Source organism: Cupressus sempervirens, chromosome 4 (assembly GCF_028749045.1).
Source record: "Cupressus sempervirens isolate cs-2001-9-10 chromosome 4, ASM2874904v1, whole genome shotgun sequence".
Classification (NCBI taxonomy): Eukaryota; Viridiplantae; Streptophyta; class Pinopsida; order Cupressales; family Cupressaceae; genus Cupressus; species Cupressus sempervirens.
In genome coordinates, this window is record NC_143121.1 from 493074843 (window position 1) to 493100921 (window position 26079).

Consider the following 26079-nt stretch of genomic DNA (forward strand, 5'->3'; position numbering starts at 1 on the left):
CACTGAGTTTCTTCCCCTCTTCTTCTCTAGGCTTTAGTAGCATGCTCTATCTTTTCTTCTTCCACTATGGATTGTATCATATAAGTGACTCCATCCTTCTTGAAAGAATATTTATTCTCCTTCCCATGATGTACTACCTCTCTGTCATACTGCCAAGGTCTTCCCAACAATAGATGATAAGCATCCATGGGGAGTATGTCACATAGAATTTTGTCTTGATACTTACCAATAATGATGTCTACCCATACTTGTTCATTCACTAGGATGTTCTACCTTTGTTCAACCAAGTCACTCTATAAGGACTTACATATGGTATTTTTGCTAATCCAACTTGCTTTTGTACTGCTTCCTCTAACACGATATTCTAAGTAATCCCTGAGATTATAATCACCTTACACACCTTGCCTAATATTTTGAAAGTGGTTCTAAACAATGATGCTCTTCTCTACTTAGGCTCCTCCTTTATTGGTTATTTAACTAAGATGCTCCTCAACATGATATTTTCACCCTTTTCTTCATCAAGATCCACCTCACCTGTTATGTGACTGTTTTCCTCTAGGATGTAGTTTTATTTTCTTCTCTCCATAGGATGATGATGCCTTCTCTAGACATCTATTTCCTCTATCAAAATCACCTCTCTGACTAGTTTCATTAGTCTTCTTATTCCATTTGGAATCATTGAAATTTCTTTGCTCATTGGTCCTTCCACTAGAACCTCCTCTCGAACCTCCTCTGAAGTCTCTGCCTTTGCCTTTGTTCTTTGAGCTTGAGTCAACCTTTTTGTCTCAACTTATCTTCCACTTTTCTAGCCATTTGAAAATAGCTTTGTACTGTAGTGTGACTGAGAAAACATAGTTCACCTTGAATAGACCATTTAAGGCCATTAAGATATATTTCCACCTTGATGCTCTCTACTTCTTGCACCCTCAAACTTAGAGCCAACTTTTGAAATTCTTCAGTGTAGATTGCCATGTCAAGATCCTTCTACTTAAGATTCTATCTTTGCTTGTAAAACTAAATCTCATAGTCCTCTAGAAATTAAGTTTCTTTTATCTTTGCCACCATACCCTTCCAACTGGCTATGGGGTTCTTTCCTTCACTTTCTCTTTCTTCTTGCACAAACTTCCACCAAGTAAGTGCTTGTCCTTTCAATCTAGATTTTGCAAATCTCAACTTTTATGCCTCTATTATCCTTTCATATTTGAAGTAATTTTCTATACTCTCAATCCATTCTAGGACCACCTCAGCATCCATCTTGCCATGGAACAATGAGACATTTTTTAGACTCTTTCCTTCCAAAGCTTTGAGAGCTCTAAGGAATGATTCTCCTTCACCTAATGTCAGATCTAGTTTAGGTATCTCATCCTCTAATTTTTCCTTTCTTGAACTACTACTAAGGTATTCACCTTCTTTTTCTTGGGCTACATCTTCCATCTCTTTCAACTCGTCTTTCATCTCCTCTATGGCCTCATCGAGGATCTTGGTCTTCTCTTCTAGAAGTTTCTTTTGTTCGTCTACCTTCTTAGCAAATTTAGCATTGGTCACCATCTTTGAAGTCCCAATGAACTCAGGAGTATATTATAGGTGAATGTTCTTATGATTTTCCATACATTTAATAAATTTTCTCTTGTCATTTGTCATTTGAGGTAATTTTCTATTCTAAGATAGAGACATCTATCATAAGGATGGACATGCCAATTTTGATCATCTCACTTTCAAAGTTGATTCCCTTATCAAATTAATGAAACTACTTGCAATTGACACCCTAATTTTTTGCAACTTGCCACTTTAGCCATTCACACAACCATCTTCCTCCTACCCCACCATAGCACGTAGCCCTTGTTTGAGGTTTATATCTTAGTCCCTCTTGGGTTTTGAACCTCATTGAACCTATTTCAAAATGGTTTCATTGGTTCAAGTAGGTTTATATGTTCGATAAGTTTAGTGTCCTAAGTAGTTTAGTGGTTTCAATGTTCAAAAGGCTCTTGGCTTGGATTAAAGTACTGAGATTCAAAGACTTTGTATTTTAGATTGAATGGTTCATATCAATTTTTGCAGATGCTTTTAGACATCTCCAAGAATACTTAGGTGTTTTTTGGTTCATAATAGTCCATGGACCACAACTCAAAATCAAAGTTCACATTTCAAAGGCCAAAGGTGACCCAATACGTGGAGCCAATACATAGAGCCATTATCATCATGAGTAGACTCACTCTCCTTAGACAAATTCAATTGAAACTATTCATACCAAACTAAGTATGCATAAATTTGTACTTACAAATTATATTATCTCTTGGTGATTGAGTAAAGATCAAAAATAGTTTTCCAAGGTGATAAAATTGCATATGTAGATGTATGTATGTATGTGTATATTTACGTATGTAGGCATGTGTATATATATATGTCTACATCTCATTTTCATGCCCTTGTGATCTTTGTATATGTGTATATGTGTATATATACATACATAGACACACACACACATATGTGTGTATGTATGTATATATACACATACATATACAAAAAGAGAAGCTTCTATCTATATACATACATACATAGACATACACATATATGTGTGAATGTATGTATCTATACACATACATATACATAAAGAGAAGCTTTTCTAATCACCTACTAGGGGAAAAATAAAGACATACATGTTTAGAAGGAAAAGAAAAGAACATTTGCATAGGTACCTCTTCTCCACTTGAAGAAAATCATAGAGCACTACTACATTTGGGCCAAATACACCATAAATTACACCCCTATTGCAAATTGACGTTGCAATTTCACCCCAAATGTTGTAGTGCAAAGGGCACAGAGATCACAAGGGCATGACAATGAAATGTAGAGATCACAAGAGCATAACAATGAAATGTAGCAATCACAAGGGTACGACAACAAAATCATAGATCTCCACTGATCTCCACCAATCTCCACCAAGGGAACAACAATGAAATGAAGAGATCACAGCAATGAAATGCACCAATGACAAGAGAATGTAAATGTTTAAAGATCTCCACCCTCTTCTGTGCACAACTCTCCACAATCAAAACAAATGGGGAATGATTTATGTTGTGTTTTTTTTGTTTATATCTAAAGTCAACTTTAAATTGTGTTGTAAATCTGGCATAGGTGTTTGATCCTTGATAGCTTTCATTCAACATTTCAACATTCAAGTTTTCAAGTTTTCTCTTCATTATACAGTTCTTTCCACCCTAAAAACCACTTTGTTACTTCATTAAAATCAAGACTTGAACACAAACAATGATACAAAACCTGCTACCACTTTGAAATTTTTTTTGCCTCCAACATTGCAACCATATGATAAATGGTAATAGCACATGCATGAGCCATAACCCAGTTGAATTGGTCTATTTGTTGATTAGCTGGGTTGATGACAAATTCTTGTAGAATTGTCATCATATTAGATACAATAAAATGAACAATCAGCTGTTCCCAACTAGTAGGATCAAATATAGTTTTCCACGGTTATAAAATTGCATATGTAGATGCATCACTTGAATGCCATGCATGAAGCACATTTCCAACCTTGAAACACTCTTATAAGCAATGGAAAAGCAAATGTAGATGCAATACATAACAAATTGCACAACGTGTAGTCTTTATATATACAGAGAGATCTTTTTAAAGGTGATTATTACATATTAGCCACAACAAAAAAATTGATCTAGCTACATACATATTCCAAAATCCAAATAATTAAACAATAGAACTCACTCAACCTGTGCTAAGTGACTTAGCTCAAGATCCTACACAAAAATAATGTAGACCAAGAAAAAATGGGTAGAGTTAGCAAGAAATTTTAGGAAAACATATCATAATAGATATTTTTAGAAAGAAATAAGTCATAACCTAGTTAAATTGATCTAGTTGTTGATTAGTTGAGTTGATTACAAATTCCTATAGAACCATCATCAAATTAGGTACAATGAAATGAAAAATTAGCTATTCTCATCTAGTAGAATCAAATACAATTTTCCAATGTGATAAAATTGGATGTGCAAATGTATGTATCAATGTGTATATATATGTATGTATATATATTTATGTATTTATATATGTATGTATGCATATATGTATGTATGTATGTATATATAGAGAGAGATCTTGTAGATTGTGGAGATCAGTGGGGATCTAGGATTTCATTGTCGCACCCTTGTGATTTCTTTATATGTATGTATGTATGTACGTATATACATATGTATATGTGTGTGTGTGTGTGTGTGTGTGTGTGTGTGTGTGTGTGTGTGTGTGTGTGTGTGTGTGTGTGTGTGTGTAAATAGAGAGATCTTGGCACACCATAAAAACAATAAAACTCACTCAACAAATAGCATGGCCACAGATGCAATGGCAACGCCTATTGGTAAGTAGATTATTCTTTTTCTCTCTCATTTTTTATGTGTTTATTTCACTTGAACTATTATTTCTTAGGGGGAATTTTCTAATTTTGGATTCATTTTATGTAGAAGGCAATGAGGACATTCTTGGATCAACCTTACATTTAACAAAAGGAATATGTCCTTCAAAACCATCTGTTAAACTTAACTATATAAGGAGTGAGTTAGGCATATATAGGTTAACCTTTCATTAACTGTAAACTACAACACAAATGTTGCACTAGGGTATTACAGTAGTGTAATTATAAAAAATTGCCTGATTCGCCCAAGTGGTTGTATAATGGTGAAGAGCTATATTAGGTGAGTAAATCTTACAAGTGGTTATAGGAATACAACTACATCAAAACAATTAGAAACCAACATTACATATTCATTAGAGTGAGTAGTTCAAGGGCATTGGTCCTATGGATACAATTATGTAGGTAGCCTGGCAGACAGAGCATGCCTCTAGTGTGCAGATGCCTTGGACATAGTTAGGTAGCACTTAACTATTTTAAGACATTATATGTTAACTCATGAGGCTCATTCCCTTGGAGAAGCCTTTGCCACAATTATATTCCTTCTAAACTATAGAAAGGATGTTGAAGTGGTTCCCAATGTTGAAACATTATTATAAGAAATGACAAAGAAAATGTAGATACAATACATATATTACTATTATTTATGTATATGAATGTATATACATACATATATGTGTGTGTATACATAGAGATCTTGTAACAACGAAAAAATTGATCCAGTTGCATATATATTCCAAAATCCAAATAATAAAACATTCTTAAGAAGACATTTGTGAGCAATAGGTTTGTGAAGGATCCATGCAAAAACATGTAGAAGCAAAAAAGGTCATGAACATTTTCGATGGCATGTTTGCCAAGAGCATACACAAGTTTCTCAAGGTGACTTTTATTTTTAAATTTTCATATACATTTTTCTTGTTATCATTCATTTCTTTATTAATTTTATTATAAGAATCCATCACATTTTGTATTAGGTGATGAAACCTATGTGTACGGTTATATGTTTAGAAAATGGGAGTATTATCATTTGGTGTTGTGGGTTATAAATAGAAATCTCTTTATTGTCTAACTGTGGAGCTGATTTTGAATTGGTGGGTACATTAGATTCAATAGAGCTTTTGGTAGTGTGGGTTGTATAGGGATTTCATGTTTATGATGTGCTAATGGAAACGAGTTTCTTAATTACAATTTTAATTAGTACATATGTTTGCAGGTTATGAAAGGATTAGAAGTTCCTAATAATCTAATAATGGAGACGAGTTTCATATAGGTTAAAATGGTTCATATCTAAATTACAAATCTTTTGGTATGATGCAGTAGATAGAGATTTCATTTTATGATTTGATGTGGATGTTGTAAATTATCTTGTAGATTTTGTTTTTGTGGTCTCATTATGGGTCTGACTTTCATATATGTTAGATTCCTACTAGAAATCATCTGTAGACTTAAATATAGATCTTTTGGTATTGTTTCTACAGATTGCCTCTAGCAATAACCTTTATTATTAGTAGTGATCGCCCACAATTTGCATCCTACAAGGGAATATTGCTTGTGTTCTACCATGAGATTCTCCCTTCTTCAACTGACTAACAAGTGGATAGAAATGCACCAAAACTGATGAGAGGATTTTTTTCATGCGCTCTATGAATGAAGAGTATTCAGTGAGAGGATTATATCTGTCCACTAACAGTAGATGATTAAACTTCATTATTTCAAGCTTTCATTTTAGCATTTCAGCATTCAAGTTTTTAAGTTTTCTCTTCATTATATGTTTGGTTTATCATTGATTTCCTCCAATTTGATTATGGTGCATCTCAACTAGCTACTCCAATGATGCAATCACCTATCTATCTCTAGATCATGCAATCACTTGTTATTTTACATAATCTACTACCACTTTGGAAAAAATTCTACCTCTAACATTGAAACCATATAATAAAAAGGAATAATAGATGTCCGAGCCATAACCTAGTTAAATTGGTCTACTTTCTGATTAGCTGGTTTGATTATAAATTCTTGTAGAATTGTCATAAGATTAGGTATAATAAAATGAACAATCAACTATTCCCAACTAGCAGGATCAAATACAATTGTCCAAGGTGATAAAATTGCATATGCAAATGCATAACTTGAATCCCATGCATGAAGCACATTCCCCAACTTATAACGAATGATTAGAGATATATAGGCTCCATACAATAGCCCAACAATGGAAGCCAAGGATGTAGCAATGCATGTATTGGCACACTCTTCCTATGAGGATCCCAAGTCTCTACTTTTATTGTTAATTTGGGTATCACTATATGATCCATAATAGTATTAAGTACTAAAGTTGGTAGTAACTTCTCCCATGTCTCTAGAAAATGTATCATAGGTTTAGGGTTTCTTGGCTCCTAGGGATTTGTAGTAGCTATTCTCACTGCTGAAAGAATAACTTCAGTGAAGAGTTGAGTGTAAGGAGTTGAAGAAGCAAGTTCTGCTTCTATAGAAATGCCATAATCATGAGGTTCATTCCCTTTTAGAAGCCATAAACTAGTTAAATATATGTATATATCAACCCAGCTAATTCGAAACTAGACCCATTTAACTGGGTTATGGCTTGTTTCTTTCTAAAAATATCTGCTATGATATGTTTTTCTAAAATTTATTGCTAACTCTGCCCATTTTTCTTGGTCTGCATTATTTTTGTGTAAGATCTTGAGCTAGGTCACTTAACATGTTAAAAAAGATCTCTCTGTATATATATACATACATACATGTATATATGTATGTATGTATATACATATGTAGAGAATATTAAACTATTCTTGAAACCAAGTGAAGCTCAATATTGTAATCACCTAAAAATGTCATCTAGACTATTTATTAGCCCCCTTCTCAACATTTTGGCTAAATTATTTAATCATTTACCTAGGTTGAATTGCTATAAATCAATTAATTTGATTATGACTAATAGTTTTGACTATACTATCCTAAGTTCATTATTTGATTAAAAGAACATGTCCCCTTTTAATTAAATAAAATCCTCCTTTCTTCTAATTCACTCAATGTACACACATAAAGCATTATTTCTATTTTGAAAATTAAAGGAAAAGACTCTTTTTGTCTCATATGCAAAGTCAACTATTTGTTTATTGGCTGACGTGTTTGTGCACATGGATCAACCTCATTTTCAAATTCCACCCTTGATCTTCCATCATCTTGATCTTGATCTCCACCATCCATATGACTTTAAAAGAGAAAGAGCTTTCCCCCTCAAAGGATCCACACTCTCAAGTATTGTTATGCTGTAGGTTTACCTTTCAAATTCTTGTGAACTTTTTGTGGAGAACTTCTATTTCTTATCTACATTCTCTCATGTACCATAGAATTTTAGGTTTAAAGCATGTTGCATGTTAGTTTAGCTTCTATTTCGCAATAATCTATCTCACATAGAATAACTAGGTTGGTTTGTAACACTCTCATTCTTGTTAACATAGCTCCATTTTGCATATTCATACTAGTTTAGTCTATATTTCATCTCGTCTCTAAGAGTATCTCTAAGGCTTAGTTGAGAGCCTTCTTATGCTTGAAACATACTGTCTTGCACTCCATGGATAGGGAACTCTAAGCTGACATCCAAGAATTCTAAACTCATGGAATCACTTAGATAGAAGGGTTTAGAGTGTGACACAAATATAGTATACATTTTTGGTGCCCACTATGCAGTAGAACATCCTAGTTTCTCTTTATCTCACTGCATTTCTTGCATTTTCAATATTCTGTTTAATTCTTTTTTACAGCCACAACTTTCGAGCGATACTTTGCCAGTATTGTATGATATTTTTTTGTACTGCCATGTGATACTTTTCCAGTAAAAGTATCACATGATCTTAGTAAACTCTATCACTTTGGTATAGTAAGTTTTGTTACCTGGCTTAAGTGGAAATATCACATAAGAGGAAACTATCACACGGGTATACTGAAAAGTATTGTATGACAGTCTTCCATCAAAAAAATGTTGCTAGACTTGAATTTTCTTACTGTCTGAGTGGTTTGGTCAATTTTTTGGTTGTTGCTTGTTATTTATCTAACTTTATAGGTTTGTAACTATTTGACAAAGGTTTATTTGCATATTTTTATGCTATTTTGGGACTAACTTGTGGGACTAACAGTTGTGCTTGTAGGTTGTTGCCTTGAAACATTTGCATAATTTTCTTGAAAAGGAATGCATGTCAAAGCTTTAAATGTGCAAGAGCTACTAACACTTGTTTGCAAGGCTACCCAAAGCATTAAAAAAAAACTTGTTTGTTTTCTTTTATTCCATGTGTAAGATTATACTAGTTGTTTTCATTTTGTAGGCACATCAAACTTGTGATTGGAATTCTTTGGTGATAGGAGAGTATGCTCTTCGCCCTTGCGGTAAATCAAAAATTTTGACTTGCCTTTGGATTTCAAAAGCAAGAGGATAATTGAAGCTTCTTGGCATGTTTTGAGGAAATGATTAAGATAGAAGAGTATTCTCTTCACCCTTGCAGTGAATCAAAAATCTTGAGTCTTGAAAGTGGATCCAATTTTTTGTAGTTAGAATCCTTTAGAGAACCATCTCTTGGGAAACCAAGAGGAAAAAATTAAATGGGGACAAGCAAACTTGGCTATTCCAACCCACTATAAACTCAAGGCTATCAAGGACACAAAACCTTGGTAGACATATTGTTTGTCTTCACTTAGTGTCACTACTTGTGGGATTGCGACCATGAAGAAAATGCTAAGCAAGAATGCTTAAGGTGCTCTTGTGGCTACGAGGCCATTGGGTGCAAGAGGATCATTACGAATGGAAGCCCTTTCTAAACACTCTAAGTTAGTAACTACCCTATTTTTCTACTCAACTTCCTGGTATAAGGATCGATCCTAGTTGATTACTTGGATCACCCAAAGATTTTACACTCACAATCTATGTTTCCTTGGTTATGCTTATGAAATTTATATGACAAAGCCAATATCTCTTGTGGGAAACCACTTGGTGTGAGGTGAAGGAACACTTAGTGTGGGCCAAGTTGTTGAGTAATGAACTGTGACTTTTAGGTAGATATTGCTTGATGTGTTCTTGAATGTGCTAGACCTGTGGAAATCTTTTGAACATACTCATGATGATAGTTCTAAAGATTTATTTTGAGACCTCAAATATGCTTGTATCATGCAAGATTTCTTTAAACCTTGCTTGATTTCTTGAAAATTACTCCATCTGTCACTATCTTGCTTGAAAAAAAAATTGTTTTTGAACATCAAACTTTCTATGCTATCAACTATTGTCAATCTTTGTCAACCAAGTCAAAAAATCAAGTACAACCATTTTCTTGTGTTTCTTGCTAAGGGGAGTCTCATCATTTGACTTTTATTTTCTATGTCTCTAGTGCTTGAACATGTTTAAAGAGACTCTTTAGTCATAGAAGAGTATGCTCTTCACCCTTGCAATTAATTAGAAGTCTTGACTTGCCTTTAGATTTTGAAAGCAAGGGGATAATTGAAGGTTCTTGGCATATTTGGGAGAAATTATTAAGATAGGAGAGTATTCTCTTCACCTTGTGGTGAATCAAAAATTTTGACTCATGAAAGTGGATCCAATTTGTTGTAGTTAGAATCCTTTAGAGGGCCTACTCTTGGGAAACCAAGAGGAACGACCCAAGTAGGGACAAGAAAACTTGACTATTCCAACCCACCATAAAATCAAGGCTATCAAGGACACAAAACCTTGGTAGATGTATTTTTTGTCTTCTCTTAGTGTGATTACTTGTGGGATTGGGACCATGAGGAAAATGCTAAGTAAGAATGCTTAAGGTGCTCTTGTGGCTATGAAGCTCGTTACCTGCCACAAGGAAGGGTGTCCCATAATTGGGTGCAAGAAGAAAATTACAAATGGAAGCCCTTTCTAAACACTCTAAGTTAGTAACTACCCTATTTTTTTCTTAAGTTCTTGGTACAAGGATCGATCCTAGTGGATTACCTGGGTCACCCAAATTTTTTACACTCACCATCTATGTTCTCTTGGTTATGCTTATGACATTTTCATGACAAAGCCAATATCTCTTGTGGGAAAACACTTGGTGTGAGGTGAAGGAGCACTTAGTGTGGACCAAGTTGTTGAGTAATGAACTATGACTTTTAGGTAAATATTGCTTGATGGTTCTCAAATGTGCTAAACTCGTAGAAATATTTTGAACATACAAATGACAATAGTTCTAGGGATTTCTTTTGAGACCTCACATATTCTTGTATCATGCAAGGTTGCTTTGCCCCTTGCTTGAGTCTTTGAAGAATACTCCATGTGTCACTATCTTGCTTGGAAAAAAAAATGTTTTTGAACATCAAACTTTCTATGCTATCAACTATTGTCAAACTTTGTCAACCAAGTCAAAACATCAAGTAAAAACATTTTCTTATGTTTCTTGCTAAGGGGAGTCTCATCATTTGACTTTTTTTTTCTATGTCTCTAGTGCTTGAACATGCTTAAAGTGACTCTTTGGTGTTAGAGCTTTTGGTCTTTCTATCTTCGTGGTCTATGTCCTATTGCTAGTTATCTTTTTGTTGAAATGGTTACCTTGATTTATTGATTACACTTTTGGGTTGGGAAAGTTATTCACTTGTCACCCCACTTGCTCTATCTATTTGGCTATTTGTCTTCTTGCCTAGCTCTTGACTTGAGTCACTAGTGTCGTAAGCTGCTTGGACACCTTGCTTGGCAAGTCACTTTAGTCTCTCTCTACTATCTTGGCAAGTGAATAATCTACTTCTCTAGTTTGGATATCAAGTTATCCTGTACCACCTTGTTGGTTTCCTCTAGTCTCCTCCATGCTCAATTCTCTATCTACCACTATGGAATTCAAACCTTGTGCTACCAAACCTCAACCAAATCTAGATTATCATGATATACTCCATGCCACTAAAGAGTTTCAAGATCTATATGCTCAATACAAAGAACTAGAAGAGACACATGATCATTCTTACCTTCATCTCTCTAAGAGCATGATAGAATGGAGTCTAAACTTGAGAAAATTTTAGAGGAGAAGATTGCATTCTTAAATAAATCTCCCTTAAGACCTTTACATACACATGGGTCATCTTCTTCAAGGTCTACATATTCTACTCCAAAACATCAAATGTCTTCATCTTCTAGATCTAAATATCTCTGTAGAGAACAAGAAAGTGATACCTCCTTTGGGCCCATGCCAACTTTCATGATAGACCTATCTTTGACCAATATGATGAAGACATATCCGCATGCTATGCACTTGAGAAGAAAGAAAAAGAGCCTAGACATACTTTTGAGATGAATTTTACTTTCTTGGAAGATTCTTATGACATCATCTTGCAAATGCTCCTTGCTAATGAGCTCATCGGATTGCCTAATCTATCTCATATGGAAACCCATTCTTGGATATATATTGTTCTTATCATTGATATAATGAGCATAGTACTTTAGATTGCATTGAGCTGAAACATAAAATCCAAGATCTTATAGATGGTGGGATTGTTAATACCTCTAATAACTCATGTGTTGAGGATACTTCTCTTGATCAAGATCATGTTGATAAAAGGCCTAGTAATGGTTTTCTTGACACCTCTACTTCTACCAAAACTCATGCATCTCCCAACACTTCAAATATTTCCAACATGCCTTCATCAGACAAACACTATGCCTATCCTCAAGGGCTACATCTGAAAAAAATTCAAGCTAACCTTCACTTGGCTAAAAAACTTTTCAATGCTACTAAGGCTAAAGATCCTCAACCTGGATGCAATGCTATGCCTATTATGCCTACTTCAACTAAGCCCCCATTACATCTCGAAGAGCCTATCATGCAAACCTAATATATTCCCTTGTCCTTAGAAGTGGTTCCATGTCAAGAGGACTCTTAAGAAGAAAATTATATAAATGTAAAAAATGATGAAGATCCAACACCATTTCATCTCCTTCACTATGTCACCCCTTCATCATATGTATTTCCCACCTCCTAAGTATGATGAAGAGATCTCTTCCACTATTTCCATTGAGCTTACTAAAAATTATGAGAAAAGTTCTCTTTCTATGCCATCTAAAGTTACTTGTCAAGATCAAAGCATCCCTCATGTTCTACTTCTCCATATCCACCTCAAAACTATGCTCAAGCTTCAAGTGTTCCTATTAAAAATATTTCTCCTATCAAAGCTACTCATGCATCTATTGATGACTTTGACCATGTTGCTCACTCTAAATATGCTGATATCCCTTTCCACTATCCATTTGTATCTCCCAAGTCTATCCTTGGTCCTTATCCTTCTAAGCTAACACCTTCAAAACTCCATTCCATATTAGGACCTTATGTTCCTTCATCTCCATTTTCCACTTCTAGCCCATTGCCCATTTCTCCTATCTTACCATTTCCCACCTCTCCTCATACACCTCAAGGTCAATAAAGACACATGTACTTGAACTCTTTATGAATACTTTTCCATATAAACTAGTCATATTGCCCTTATTTATCCACACATCCCAAGTCTTTTGGAAGTGAGAATAAACATAAGAAACCATTGAAAAATGAAGATCACTATGTCCCATCTAATCAACATGTGAATGCTAAGAAGGAAAATGCACAAAAGAGACTAGAAAGGTCCACTACTCAAAGAGCTAAACCAAAGAAAGTATGGGTTCCTAAATTAGTTACTAAAGAAATGCACTCTAAAACCTTCAATGAAGACCCTAAATCTATATGGATGCTCAAGTCTTTCTTAAAGGAATTGAATATTGAAAATACTTCAAAGTTGACATTCAAGCTTCCAAAGGCTTCCACTCCATATTCTTCCAAACATGTTCATAAAAAGCTTCCAAAGGCTTCCAATCCATCTTCTTCTAAAATTCTCCCACCACCTCATACATCTAAACCTCAAGCTATTTCATCCATAACTTCTCAATAATTCAACTACCCTTCGAGGTGTGTGTCTTTTATAACCTTTCTTTCTTTCACACCTACCCTCCTACAATCTTTTGAAGCCTACACTTTCCTAATATCCCATCTTGGTCTATCTATTCAAAACCTACAACCTTGTCCTCTATCTACCTCTCTTCTTCCTACAATCTCCCTTCCATTACCCTATCAACATCTTTGAGCATACCTTTCTATTATCATTTCTTATCATTTCTTATCATTCCTATAAAAGCATTATCTAAATTGAAAATATATTACGCTCTTTCTAAAAAAATTCAAAAAACTGAAAATGTGCCTTGGTGAAAACCACTTCTTGTGGCACCTTGGTAGCAAAAGTAAAGAGAAATAAAATTCATCCTATGGTGAAAACTACTTCTTGTGGTGCCTAAACCTAGCAAATAGGCATCATGCGTAATTCTTTCATAATCCATCCATTCCCTCTTCCTCTTTGATTTTGGCATTGTTGAGCTATCCAATTGCATTGGCTATCTTATCTATCGATTACCCCATCCTTCTCATTCACTCATATAATTCATATCTAACTTTATCCCTATTGTTATCTTATTGCTATCCTATCCACTTGACCCCCTTGGTCTTGATCACAATAAAGAAAAACATGGTTCTTAGGCCTCTTGACATGGATACTCTTTTAGACTACTTGTTTTCATACTATCTTTCTTAAAATCTTCCAATGCTTATCCTATACACTATATTTCTAATTGCTTTCATTACTTATCAAATACATGATTCATATAGCTATCTTTTCATAGCTTGGGTACTCTTGAGGAGTCAAGTCCTCGAGGATCACTTTTACTTACTTCATACTCCTATTTTATCCATCTCTACTTATCTACCATCTTGCTGCTCCATCATGTCCTATACCTTGCTATACATTGGGAGAAAATGATGTGATCTTGCTTGAGAGTGAGTAATCTCTAAATCATTCTAAAACATCCTAAAACCCATATATGATGCTGAAAAAAATCCTAAAAATTAGAAAATGTCTTGAAAAAATGATCACCTTAGTGAAAACCTAGCAATAGGAACTTTGATGTATCACCAAAAAAAAAAAAAGTCTTGAAAAAATTTGTTAAATGGTGAAAACCTGGAAATAGGCACTACTTGAGACCCTTGCACCTATGTATATTAGTCTCAATCACTCACTCTGCAACACATTTCCTAGCTTGGAATTGTTTCTTTTCCTCATCTCGAGGGCACAAATGCTTAGCCTATTGATGTCTCATTATGCATTAGGGTTTCTTTGGAAACTCACAAAACAATGTTTCTCAACACTACCTCCTTTGACATCAAGTGTTTCTTAACACTTTTTAGATAGTTTACCTACAGTCTCATGTGTCTCGCAATATTTCTCACTATCAGAACCAAGTTTTGAAGAAATAGCCAAGTGACTTAGACACACACACACTTAAAAATTTAACCAAGCTGTGATGAACCTTATCTACTTTGGCGTGTTGTCTATGGTGATTTCTTTGCTATATGTTCCCTCCCTAATAGTCTTTTGAGGATGTCATGAACTAGAAGACTGGGGGCATGGGGCATTTTTTCTTGCTTTCTACTTGTGGGTATACTTTGTTTGTCTACACTGTTTAGAGAATTCATGCTTATTCTACTTGGCACTTTGACTCACAATGTGCCATCCTTGACTATTTTCACAAGACCACACTAAGGGGTTATCTTGGCACTTATGCCTTGATACAAGTGTAATCTTGCTAAACTAAACCTAGGGAATCTAATCATGTAGTCATCTTGACTTACATGTCTTTGATACTTAGATTGGATTTCCACATTCCTATTTAATATTGATCATATTCATATCCTCATAGTTACAGTAGTGATGGTTGTATGATCTCATGATGTCCCAAATAAATGCTCAATGATGAAATTAGAGTCTAAATGTTATATGTTTCTTGCTAGTAAACCACTTTTTATATTAGTTTTTTAGGTTCATTTTCTATCTTAATCTTGCATTCCTGCATATTGGGAGAGCTCTCTCTTCATCTTTTTTTGACATATCGACTAATTTCTTTCATATCTTCTTCACTTTCTTCTTTATCATGTCTTTTCACCTTCTTGATCTTTTGCTTCATCTCTTTGCTATCCTATCATCACATCTATATAAACTTTTGACCTTTTTACATAATATTGACATCCTGGATCCATTTTAAGATCAAAATTGAAATCTAAGTTCATCTTGATAGTCAAAATTGTATTTTAAAATTCTACCTTCTTCTATGCAGTTAGTTGACCCTTTGAGATCTAATTTTCAAATCTTCACTGGGGCATCTTTGTTTCCTCATGTATTAATCATTTCTACACTTTATATCTTCTTCAATTCACTTTTTCATGTCTAAAGTCACATTTCTACTTGATTTGACCTAGTTTTCATGCTTTATCCTTCATGGTCAACTCTGGTCAAACTAGGGCATTCTATCATTTCCTTATGGTCACCTTTGGTTTTAATAATCTATATATCATAATGGAATTTTCTATATCTTGATTTACTCATATCTAGCTCATTTCTACATCCCCTTTACCTTATTTCAATTTCGATCCCGAGGGGGCAGAAATACTCTATCATCGCTTGCTATAACTATCTATTTCATAGGAGCATATGTTGATCGTTTCATTTACTCTCAATCTATCTTCTTTGCTTATGTTAACATTCTTCTTGAGAGTTGACATCATCTCTTTCCTAAGTGTTCAATACTACCACTATCAAGTTGTACATTTAGGATGTGCTATCTCTTTTTGCATTTCGTTCTTCAGAATCAAATATCTCTAATGCTGCCTGCTTGGATTTTGTTTTCTTTGACATAATTTGTTCCCATATCGATCACACATTAGTCAAATAGGAGAAAATGTAATCAACTAAAAATGGTCATCTAGACTATTATCCCCCTTCTCAACATTTTGGCTAAATTATTTAATCATTTACCTAGGCCAAATTGTTATAAATCAATTAATTTGATTATAACCTATAGTTTTGACTATACTAGCCTAATTTCATTATTTGATTAAAAGAACATGTCCTCTTTTAATTAAATAAAATTCCTTTCTAACCCACTCAATGTGCACACATAAAGCATTATTTCTATTTTGCAAATTAAAGGAAAAGACTCTTTTTGTCTCATATGCAAAGTCAACTATTTATTTATTGGTTGACTTGTGTGTGCACATGGATCAACCTCATTTTCAAACTCCACCCTTGATCTTCCATCATCTTGATCTTGATCTCCACCATCTGTATGACTTTAAAAGAGAGAGAGTTTTCCCCATCAAAGGATCCACACTCTTGAGTACTGTTATGCTACATGTTTACCATTTGAATTCATGAGATCCTTTTGTGGAGAACTTCCATTTCTTATCTAATTCTCTCATACCATAGAATTTTAGCTTAAAATCATGTTGCATTGTAGTTTAGCTTCTATTTTGCAATAATCTATCTCACATAGCATAACTAGGTTGGTTTATAACACTCTCTACACATCCTCCATTCTCCATTCTTCTTTTGTGCTAATATTGTTGGTACAACGCATGGGCTTAGACTCTCTTGAATTAACCCCTTCTCCAAAAACTCATGCAATTTTTTTTAACTCTCCACTTTCTATCAGTGTTATTTTGTACTCTACCTTGTTTGAAAAACTAGCTCCTATGACCAAGTCCATTTGGTGACTAATCTTCCTTACGAGGGTAATCTATCAAGTACATTATTTGACACAATATCAGAAAACTCTCCCAACAAATTTGTAACTTCTACAAGTACCTCCTCTACTTATTTACATTCCTTTGGGATAACAAAACACATGTACTCACACCTCATACCTTTGAGAAACTCCTTCCCATCAACAAAACATATTTTTGTAGCACTACATACCTTTCTTTTTTCTCTTTTAATGGTTTCAACATATGTTTCACTCCATTCTTTGTCAAAGTGTGCATATTTGCTTGCCCATCATGTACAACATACCTATCAAACTGCCATAGCCTACCTAACAACATGGGACATATGTCCATAGGTAAGTTGCCAAATTTAAGTCCTCCCCTTTAAAACTTCTAGCTTGGTCAATTTTTATTGCATATATGTTTGAGTCCTTGTTAGTTATCCCCTAGGTGGCTTGCTTCTCATCAAGCATCCCTGAGGCTTGCTTTCTGGGTCTTTCTAAGTTTTCCATGCTCTACTTCCCCCAACACCTCTATGCGGGATTCTTGACTTTTCCTTGTACCAACATCTTAGTTGATCTAGGTATGGGTGGTTTTCTACCTGAGCATCTTCCCGATGAGAAGGAAGTCTATTTTTACTCTACAATTAACTCCTAATGCTAGCATGGTGTTCCTTTCAGATTCTCACTCGTGCTATCAAATTCCTATTATTGGCACACTTTGTCGGTTAGCATCCCAAAGAGAAAAGTATGTTAACATTTCCATGTGCATTTAAAGGTTGATTCATGATGAGAGCATCTAAAGAACATGAATCCATAGCCATGGAATTCTCATAGTACCAATCCAAAGTCAGAATCTATTTTTGTGTAGAGGAATGAAGTTTCATCAATCTAAGTGATTTTCCCTTGGAAGTGAATGTTTGATTTCATTTCCACAGCAATGTTAGGAAAAAAAGAGAAATACTTCTAGTTATTCAATTCCTTAGAAATAATATGCCTTGACAATACTTTCTGTCTAAGGGAAAATATAGAGCCTCTATATAAAATGTGGAAATACTAAATCTGGATGTGAGGACATTATTTGGAAATACCACAAAGTTATTTCCAATGGAATAGTTCATAAAGTGTTAACCCAATTAAAGAAGATAATAGTCCAAGCCTTCAAGGCAAAAAGCTCATTTCATGACTTCTCCAAGGAATGAGCTAAAATACAAATAAAATATTTGTGTGGAAAATAAAGCAATAGGGTATCCAAGGTGTCGAAGGAGTATTGCTCATGATGCAATCGTGAATCAAACGAAAAGGAAAGCTTATTTTATGCTTCCTTCCCTGCACACAAAGAATTGTGGTGTAAATCCTTGTTCCAATTTCCAAAGTTAAAAGGGTAGCTTTCGTTAAAGCCAAAACCAATCAATTCGGTACATGAATAATCTCACTACTATAGGAGATTTAAGTGAATTTTATGTTCATCAGATTTATGAATCATGATGGGTAGAAGTAAAATGTTTTAAAAAGTCATTAATATATTTGATTTATTGCAAATCCAACCATTATTGATCATTAGTTGTGAGTTATTTCATTCATGTGATGCCAATGTTTGAATTTTTGAGTCTATATGATCAAAATTTCCCCCAAACAGAGTTCTTCATATTGTAACGACTATTTTATCAAAGGGTCAGTGCAAGAAGTTGGGTCTCACTTTTGGCCAAAAAGTGGAAGTGTTTTTCCTATTTTTGAAATATTTTGTCAATTGATGCCAAAATTTGAGCCATTTAGAGATTAAATATAAAAAAACTTCAGAAGTAAAAATTGTAGTGCCTGGAATCTTCTTTTTGAATATGTAATTTATTTGTATACCCATATGATAGATTATTTTTTTGGTATGGATCTTTAAAAACCACTTTTTCAAAATGCCTGTTTCAAGACCATACCACGCTCGTGTACGAACACCATAATTTGACACAAATGAATGAATTTTTGTGAATCATTTTAAATGGAGTTACTTGACAGACCAAAGATTGATGAGAATATTTTTTTATTCATTAATTTTTAATTGGCTATAAAAGAAAATTTTTAAACCTCTCGTGTACGGACACCATAATTTGATCAAAATTTCACTTTTTTCAATTTTTTTTTTTTAAACTTCAAAAGAATTGAATGTAGATTGATGACATATAAATTAATTTAAGAAAAAATATAAAATAAAAAAGTTATTAAAGTTTTAGTGAACGTTGTTAATTTACATTTAGGTACCATCTTTGATTAAAAAATAATAAAAAAATAGTAAATAAAAACATAACTCTATAAAATTTATATTTTTGAAATCAAGACAGTGAGAGCTCTAATGGGTTTTTGTTTCGTAAAAAATTTTGATCGGAAAGACCCTCTAAAAATTATGGCAAGGCATGAATTTGTTAGTTCAATGCCTTAGCCAAATCTTAAGAAGCCAAGGCATAGGCTTGGTCTCACCAAGCCTGTCCCAAACCAAAATCCGAGGCAGGAAAAAAAAATTCCGCCTCATGTTGTAAGAAATAGGCACTCGTTATTTGAATTTCAAAAAATGGGTACTCGTTTTGAAAAGCTAAAAGCGGCATGTAAAATCTACTGAAAACTTAAAAATTTGAATTTTTAAGAAACGGGTACCTATTTTTTACTTTTAAAAAATGGGTACCCGATTTTTAAAAAATGGGTACCCATTTTTTATTTTTAAAAAACGGGTGCCTGTTTCTTAAAAATTTAAATTTAAATTTTTTTGAGAAATGGGTACCCATTTTTTGAAAATAAAAAACGGGTACCCGATTTTTAAAAATAACGATTGCCCATTTTTTAAATTTAGGGTCGGGCACCCAAACCAAAAACGGGTGCCCGTTTTTTAAAATCGGGTACCCGTTTCTAAGAAGTTTTATTTTGCGGATTTGACTTCCGCAAAATTGCAACCCAACTTTGTGCATTCACCCCAAAGCAATATGTCTTCTCTATGAAATTTAAAGCTAATGGCAATTAAAGTAGAAAGGCATGATCACCTGATTGGATTGGAGAGTGAGTTGAAGAACTTTTCTGACACTTCCTTAAAATTTTAGGACTTGGGTGATCTACATAGAAGACTGAATACCCAACACATCCATCTAATTACTCATAAATTGAAAGCAAGTAGATTAGTTGAGGATTTTGGGTTCCCCATGGCCATGCAAGTGCCATAATTGGTAAAGGAATGTATTGAAAGATACAATCCAGAGACAAAGTAGATATTGTTGCGTGGTCAATCTATTCTACTTTCTATGAATGAATAATTTATGCAATCTGCATTCAGAGTCCTGGTAAAGGAGGAGCATTGCAACATTGAGTTTTCTTCCTCTACATCAATGTTCAATGAGAAATTTTTTTTAAGGAGAGAAGACATGCATAGGACATGGTTTCAGACTCCTCTTACCAAAAAGAGTAAGATGCCAAGAACTTTTTTTAGAACTAACCTAAATAGGGAAATTGTGTATATCCTGGCACTATTGCTAAGATTAAAAGGAAAGGAGGAGATTTTGGATTTCATTGAGCATCACTTCTTCTTGGTCCAAGCCATTTGTGCTAAAGGACTACAAATTGACTCGACACATATTATATGTGAAGAGCTTGCCTCCTAGCTAAATTTGGAAAAGGCATTTAAGTAGTTCTTTATGTCTTAATAATTGATATATGCCCTAGTCACACATCATCTCTGGCCTGGTCTTCCTAGTACTGAGGACTTTGATAAAAACACCAAAGTGTATGAATTCTATCCTCAACTCCAATTTTAGAGGATTTTCAAGGTGTATGTAAAGGTAATGATGCCTTTATAATGAGGTTGTATTGGGAATTACAAGGGTGCCCTAAGTGAAGATTTTCACTAGAAGCCATATTAGTGGTCAACTGGTTTGGGTGTTGTTTCATCCAATTTCAATATTTCTCCTACCTAGGGATTGGTGCATTCAATGGCTTCCCCAAGAGGCTCCCCAAATATCCCAAAGATAAGGTAGTTCTTATTGAATTGTGTAGGCAAAGACTAGGTAAACACCTTATGTTCCAATGTGAAGAAAATAGCCAGGATTCCTTTTCCAATAGTAGTAGGACCCTATTCTTGTGCCTCAATATCTGATGCCAAAATTTTAGTTAAAGCCTTTAAGTACAGGATTAAATTGATTGATTATGAGGTGATAAGACCCCAGTATGACCCTATTAACTTTGTAAAAGATCATCTGAAGCTAGGGTACGCTCATAGGCATGTTTCAAATATTGAAGACTATCAGGCCATGGTTATGATGAATACTAAAAAAGAGAAAGGTACTGGTCTAGATTGACAATAGATGAAATTAAGTTGTATAATGACATTATTGATGTTAGTGATCTTGTAGATGATGGCTACTACATGCATCCCTTAACTTACAAGAAAATCAAGAACACTCCTATAGTGTCAACTCCACCTGAATGTCCTATTATCAACACAATGGAAGTCTTGATGTGTGGTATCATCAAGAGGATGAACAAATGGGTGGAGTGGACTAGAGAAAGGAATAAGAGAACTAGAATTGCAAGTTCTACTAGTGGAGTAGCTTCTGGGACAACCCAATCTACTGCTACTACATCCACCACTGTTGCTACATCAACATCAACTGGACTAGCTTAATCTATTAGTGGAGGAGGAGACCAATGTATTGAAAAGAATGTTCAAATAACTCCAATCTGTGGAGGAGGACTCTACCAGATACGAGAAAGGTTGGAAAAAAAGGGAAAGATAAAGGCAAAGAAAAGGAGAAGGAGAAACCAGTAGCCAAAACCTCCTCTCGTATTCCAGTAATCAACCTCGATGGTGAAAATAATCCTCTCTTTCTATATAAGTTAGTTCAAGTGCAATATCTTCGTTCCAATGCTCTATGGCCTTCTTCTCTACAGTGAAAACATTTTCCATGAAAACCTCCTCTTTCAAATCCTCACCCTCTTCCTCTTCCTCTCTAATCTCTCTTATTTTGATCATGAAAATGATTGGAATTTTTTCCCCTCTGGTTCTAACTACTACTGATCACCTCATCGTTTTTCTTTTGATCATCATTTTGGCCTCCATAAGACTTTCTACTAGATCTTCCACCATGACTTATTCCACTATTCTTGTTATTGAACATTTTGCTCATCTTTTCCTATTTTTCCCCTCTAGTTTTGACTACTATTGATCACCTCATCCTTAGTCTTTTGATCATCATTTTGGCCTTCATAAGAGTGTTTACTAGATCTTCCACCGTGACCTCTTCCACTATTCTTGTTATCAAAATTTTTGCTCATAGCTTCTCATAAGTTACTATAATCTTGAAATATCCTCTTTCACCTACTTTGCACATATAACAGGATCTCACATATTTTATAGTCAAAACTTTGGGTGGAATTAACAATAGGGTACCAATATCATCTTTAGTTTTCTCAAAATTCAGATTGTTACTATAATTTGGTGGGGAACACTGGTTGTTGCTCACAATTTGAGAATTTCTCACTTTCAACATATTACTTGCTGATGCCATTTCAATCTAGGGTTCTTGAAAACAAATTATTCTAGGATAACTCCAAAAAATAATTAACTCAGCTCTAAAAGTAACATTTACTCACTTTATCAAATTCACCGATGCACTATGATTCGCTTGCTTCATTGCTAAATTTTCCTTAATCTCCTTTCAATCACTTGTGAACTCTAAAATTGCTTGGTAAATAGAAATGTATCTATGCCCGAATTTGATAAATACCTTTTCCATTTTATGTCTACAATAAATGTTCTCATACTTGGTAGGTGTATGACAACTGGCTTGGTCTCCATGCTTACTTATAAACACTTGGTTGTCGACATTTGTTACCTTACTCAACCAACACTAATTCATTTGGTCAACACATCAACTTAGTTGATCATTCAGTCTATATTGCAATGCTTGGTCAATACATATTTGGATCATTGACACTTGATACTTCATGTTGCAAATGATTCTCTTTCACTTTCTTCTCTATAGATATGTTCTTGATGCATCTTTTCTTATGCAGATATGAACTTTTAACACATCTATGATGTAAGATATATTATTAAACTTATATTTCCTACATACCTTCTCCTTTTAGTTAGTTGTAGTGTGATCATTTGATCCATTGGATTCAGTTATCTCAATTTATTTTGATCCACTTCTTCTAGCTTCCACTATTTCTTTTCATGTTTTCTTTACCACAACCTTTTCTTTACCTTTGTCATTTCCATTATTTGGTGCTAGTGCTCTGGTTCTACAGTTTCTACTAACATGTCCAACTTTAAGACAACTAAAAAAAACTAGTTTCTCCATTCAACCATTTCTTGTAGTTTTCTCTAAAATGTGTCTTAATGCAATTCTTTTGAATATGTCCATATTCTCTACAATAATGAAAATTGTACCATGTATTGTAATCCTAATGGTGAGAGTTTCCTTTTCTTGGTGTTTGTTTTTGTTTTTTAGATGTCCAAATAGATTTATCTTGGATCTGCACTCATGAGCTCTATGTCCATATTTCTGACAATTATGGCAATGTCCTTCAAATCTAGATGTAGTGGATGAGTCACTTTTCCTTAATTTTCATTCATGTGCTTGATTTCCTACCTTTTTTCAATTAAATAAATTATCAATAGACTTAGGTTTTGAAGTTTGTGTAACATATTTTCTTCTGTATATGTTAGTTGTGTGTCCAAGTTTACCACAATGATGACATGTAGGTTTGCCTTTGAAATTTGTATTTTTTTGTTCTCCACTCTTTGATGATTCTCCTTCTTTAGTAGATGAAAAGTTCTTGTCGTATCCTAGTCCAGAAGTATCTCTTGTTGATCTAGGCGATCTCATTAGTTCTTCAAAGTATATGATAGCCTCACTTGCTTTGTTCATTCTTTCTAGAATTTCCTTTTTAATCCTGAACTCATTTCTTAATTGCTTATTGTGTGACCTTAAGCTTGTGATCTCCAAGTCCTTGTTTTCTTCTTGAGTAGAAATTATCAATTGACTCATCATATCCAACTAATTATTTGTGAGCTTTTATACTTCAAATGAATTTTTTTAAAGTCTAGTTATCATCTATCTTTTATCTTCTTCAACCATGACTTTGTCTTCATCTTCTTTCTTCTTTTTCTCTGTCACTTCACATAGTCTTATTAATTGAGTTTCATGTTCTCTCTTGAGTTCTTTTACTTGTTTTCTCAAAAAAAATTTCTTCTCCAGTAGTTCTACCATTGTTGCATTGCTATCACTAGTCTTTCCACTATCAAATAGTCCTTCAACATCAACTTCCTGGTATTGTGTATCATTCTATTGAATTTCCAACTCTTTCCTTTTTGTCAATGATTTTCTTAATTCTTCTCTCCTTCAAGTTGTTGTAATATGATCTTAATTTTAATCATTCAGTTCTCAATGACTTTTCCCATTAGATATTCCGCCATCTCCAAGATATGATCATCTCAAGTTGTTAAATTCCTTCCAAGAGAACTTAGCTCTAGTACTAATTGTTGGAAGGATTTAATGGGAAAAAGGTACTAAGAGGGACAGGGGGTGTGTGAATCAAGATCTTAAACTTTAACTTACAAAACCAAACTACAAAATTCACACCTAATACATCTCATATATTAGATCTAACATCAAAACTGTAATGTTGAATCATAAATGGAAACATCACATTCATGAAAGGATTCAACACATAACACAAATGATTTGGTTATCTAGAAACACTTCAATGTGAAGGTAAAATTGGGGTGGGGATGAAACTCATAAATCTTGACTGTTGCAACAATAAAGTTAACCTATTAGGGTTACAATGTTTGAACATAATATATGATCTACCCTATGAGGGGTCTACCATGTTAAAAGCTGTAAGACTATTAGGTCTTACCCTGTTAAAGAATGTTACACTTACAATCAAGTAAGGACTCTATTAGGAGATTTACGTGGACATGTTAGGATCACTTAGTTAAGAGATTTTTCCTAACTCAATTTGTTAAAATTGATTTAGTACCTAACCCTAATTTTTCTCTGAAAGGTGATTTTGGATCTCCTCTTTTCAATGTCTCAATTTGATCTCTAAATATGATATCATTTTTCTACCCTTCACTACTTGGATTCCTCTGTTTGATCTCCTTTCAGACTTAGCCTTTCTTTTTTTTCTATCCTTGTCTGTTCTTTCACTTGTGCATTCACCTTTTCATTCACACACATGCACACTTTCACTCTTTCAATCTAATCATAGGGTTAAAACCATCTTTAAATAGACAATCTTTAAAAATTTTGGATCACAATCAATGGGGTTCATAGTTCATCTATTTTTCCATTTCCCTTCTAATTTTCTGATTGGCTGATTTTCTTTCCTTAGGATCATGACCTTCTATAAAGACATGTAAACTCCATCTTAACTATCATTGCAATCATTAAATATATATATAGAAGTTAGCCAAAAAAGGTTTACATAAGTGTCTGTACAATTCCAAACTCATATGGAAAAATTGGTTTTCTCAACATCTGAATGTTCTGAAGCTCAGTCATTACTAACATTCATGCTAGCACTCGACTTCTACATGGTTGATCATTTTTGTTTTCTTGGAAATTTTTTTTTTCCAGTTTACTCGGTCTCAACTGTAATAGCTTTACTTATAAATGTGCTTGGTCTCAATTGTGATGCTCAACATGTCATGTAAAATAAACAAGTCCTCAATCTTTACTAGATGACTCAGTCGCAATGATGACCTTCCATCCTTGCCTAGTAAATGACTAAGTGTTTGGACACTAATAGGAAACTTAGGCATAGAAGAGATCAACAAAATAAATGTTATATTTCAAATTTGAGCTTATGATGAATCCACTTGACTAGTTTTCAAGCATGATTATGTTTGCAATTTCTAATATGTTGATGCAGATCAGTTTCATAGATTGACTGGTAGCCATGTTCAAGAGGTTATAACATTGAATTAGTGGTACATAAAGCCAAACCAATCATTCCATTATGTTCTATACTA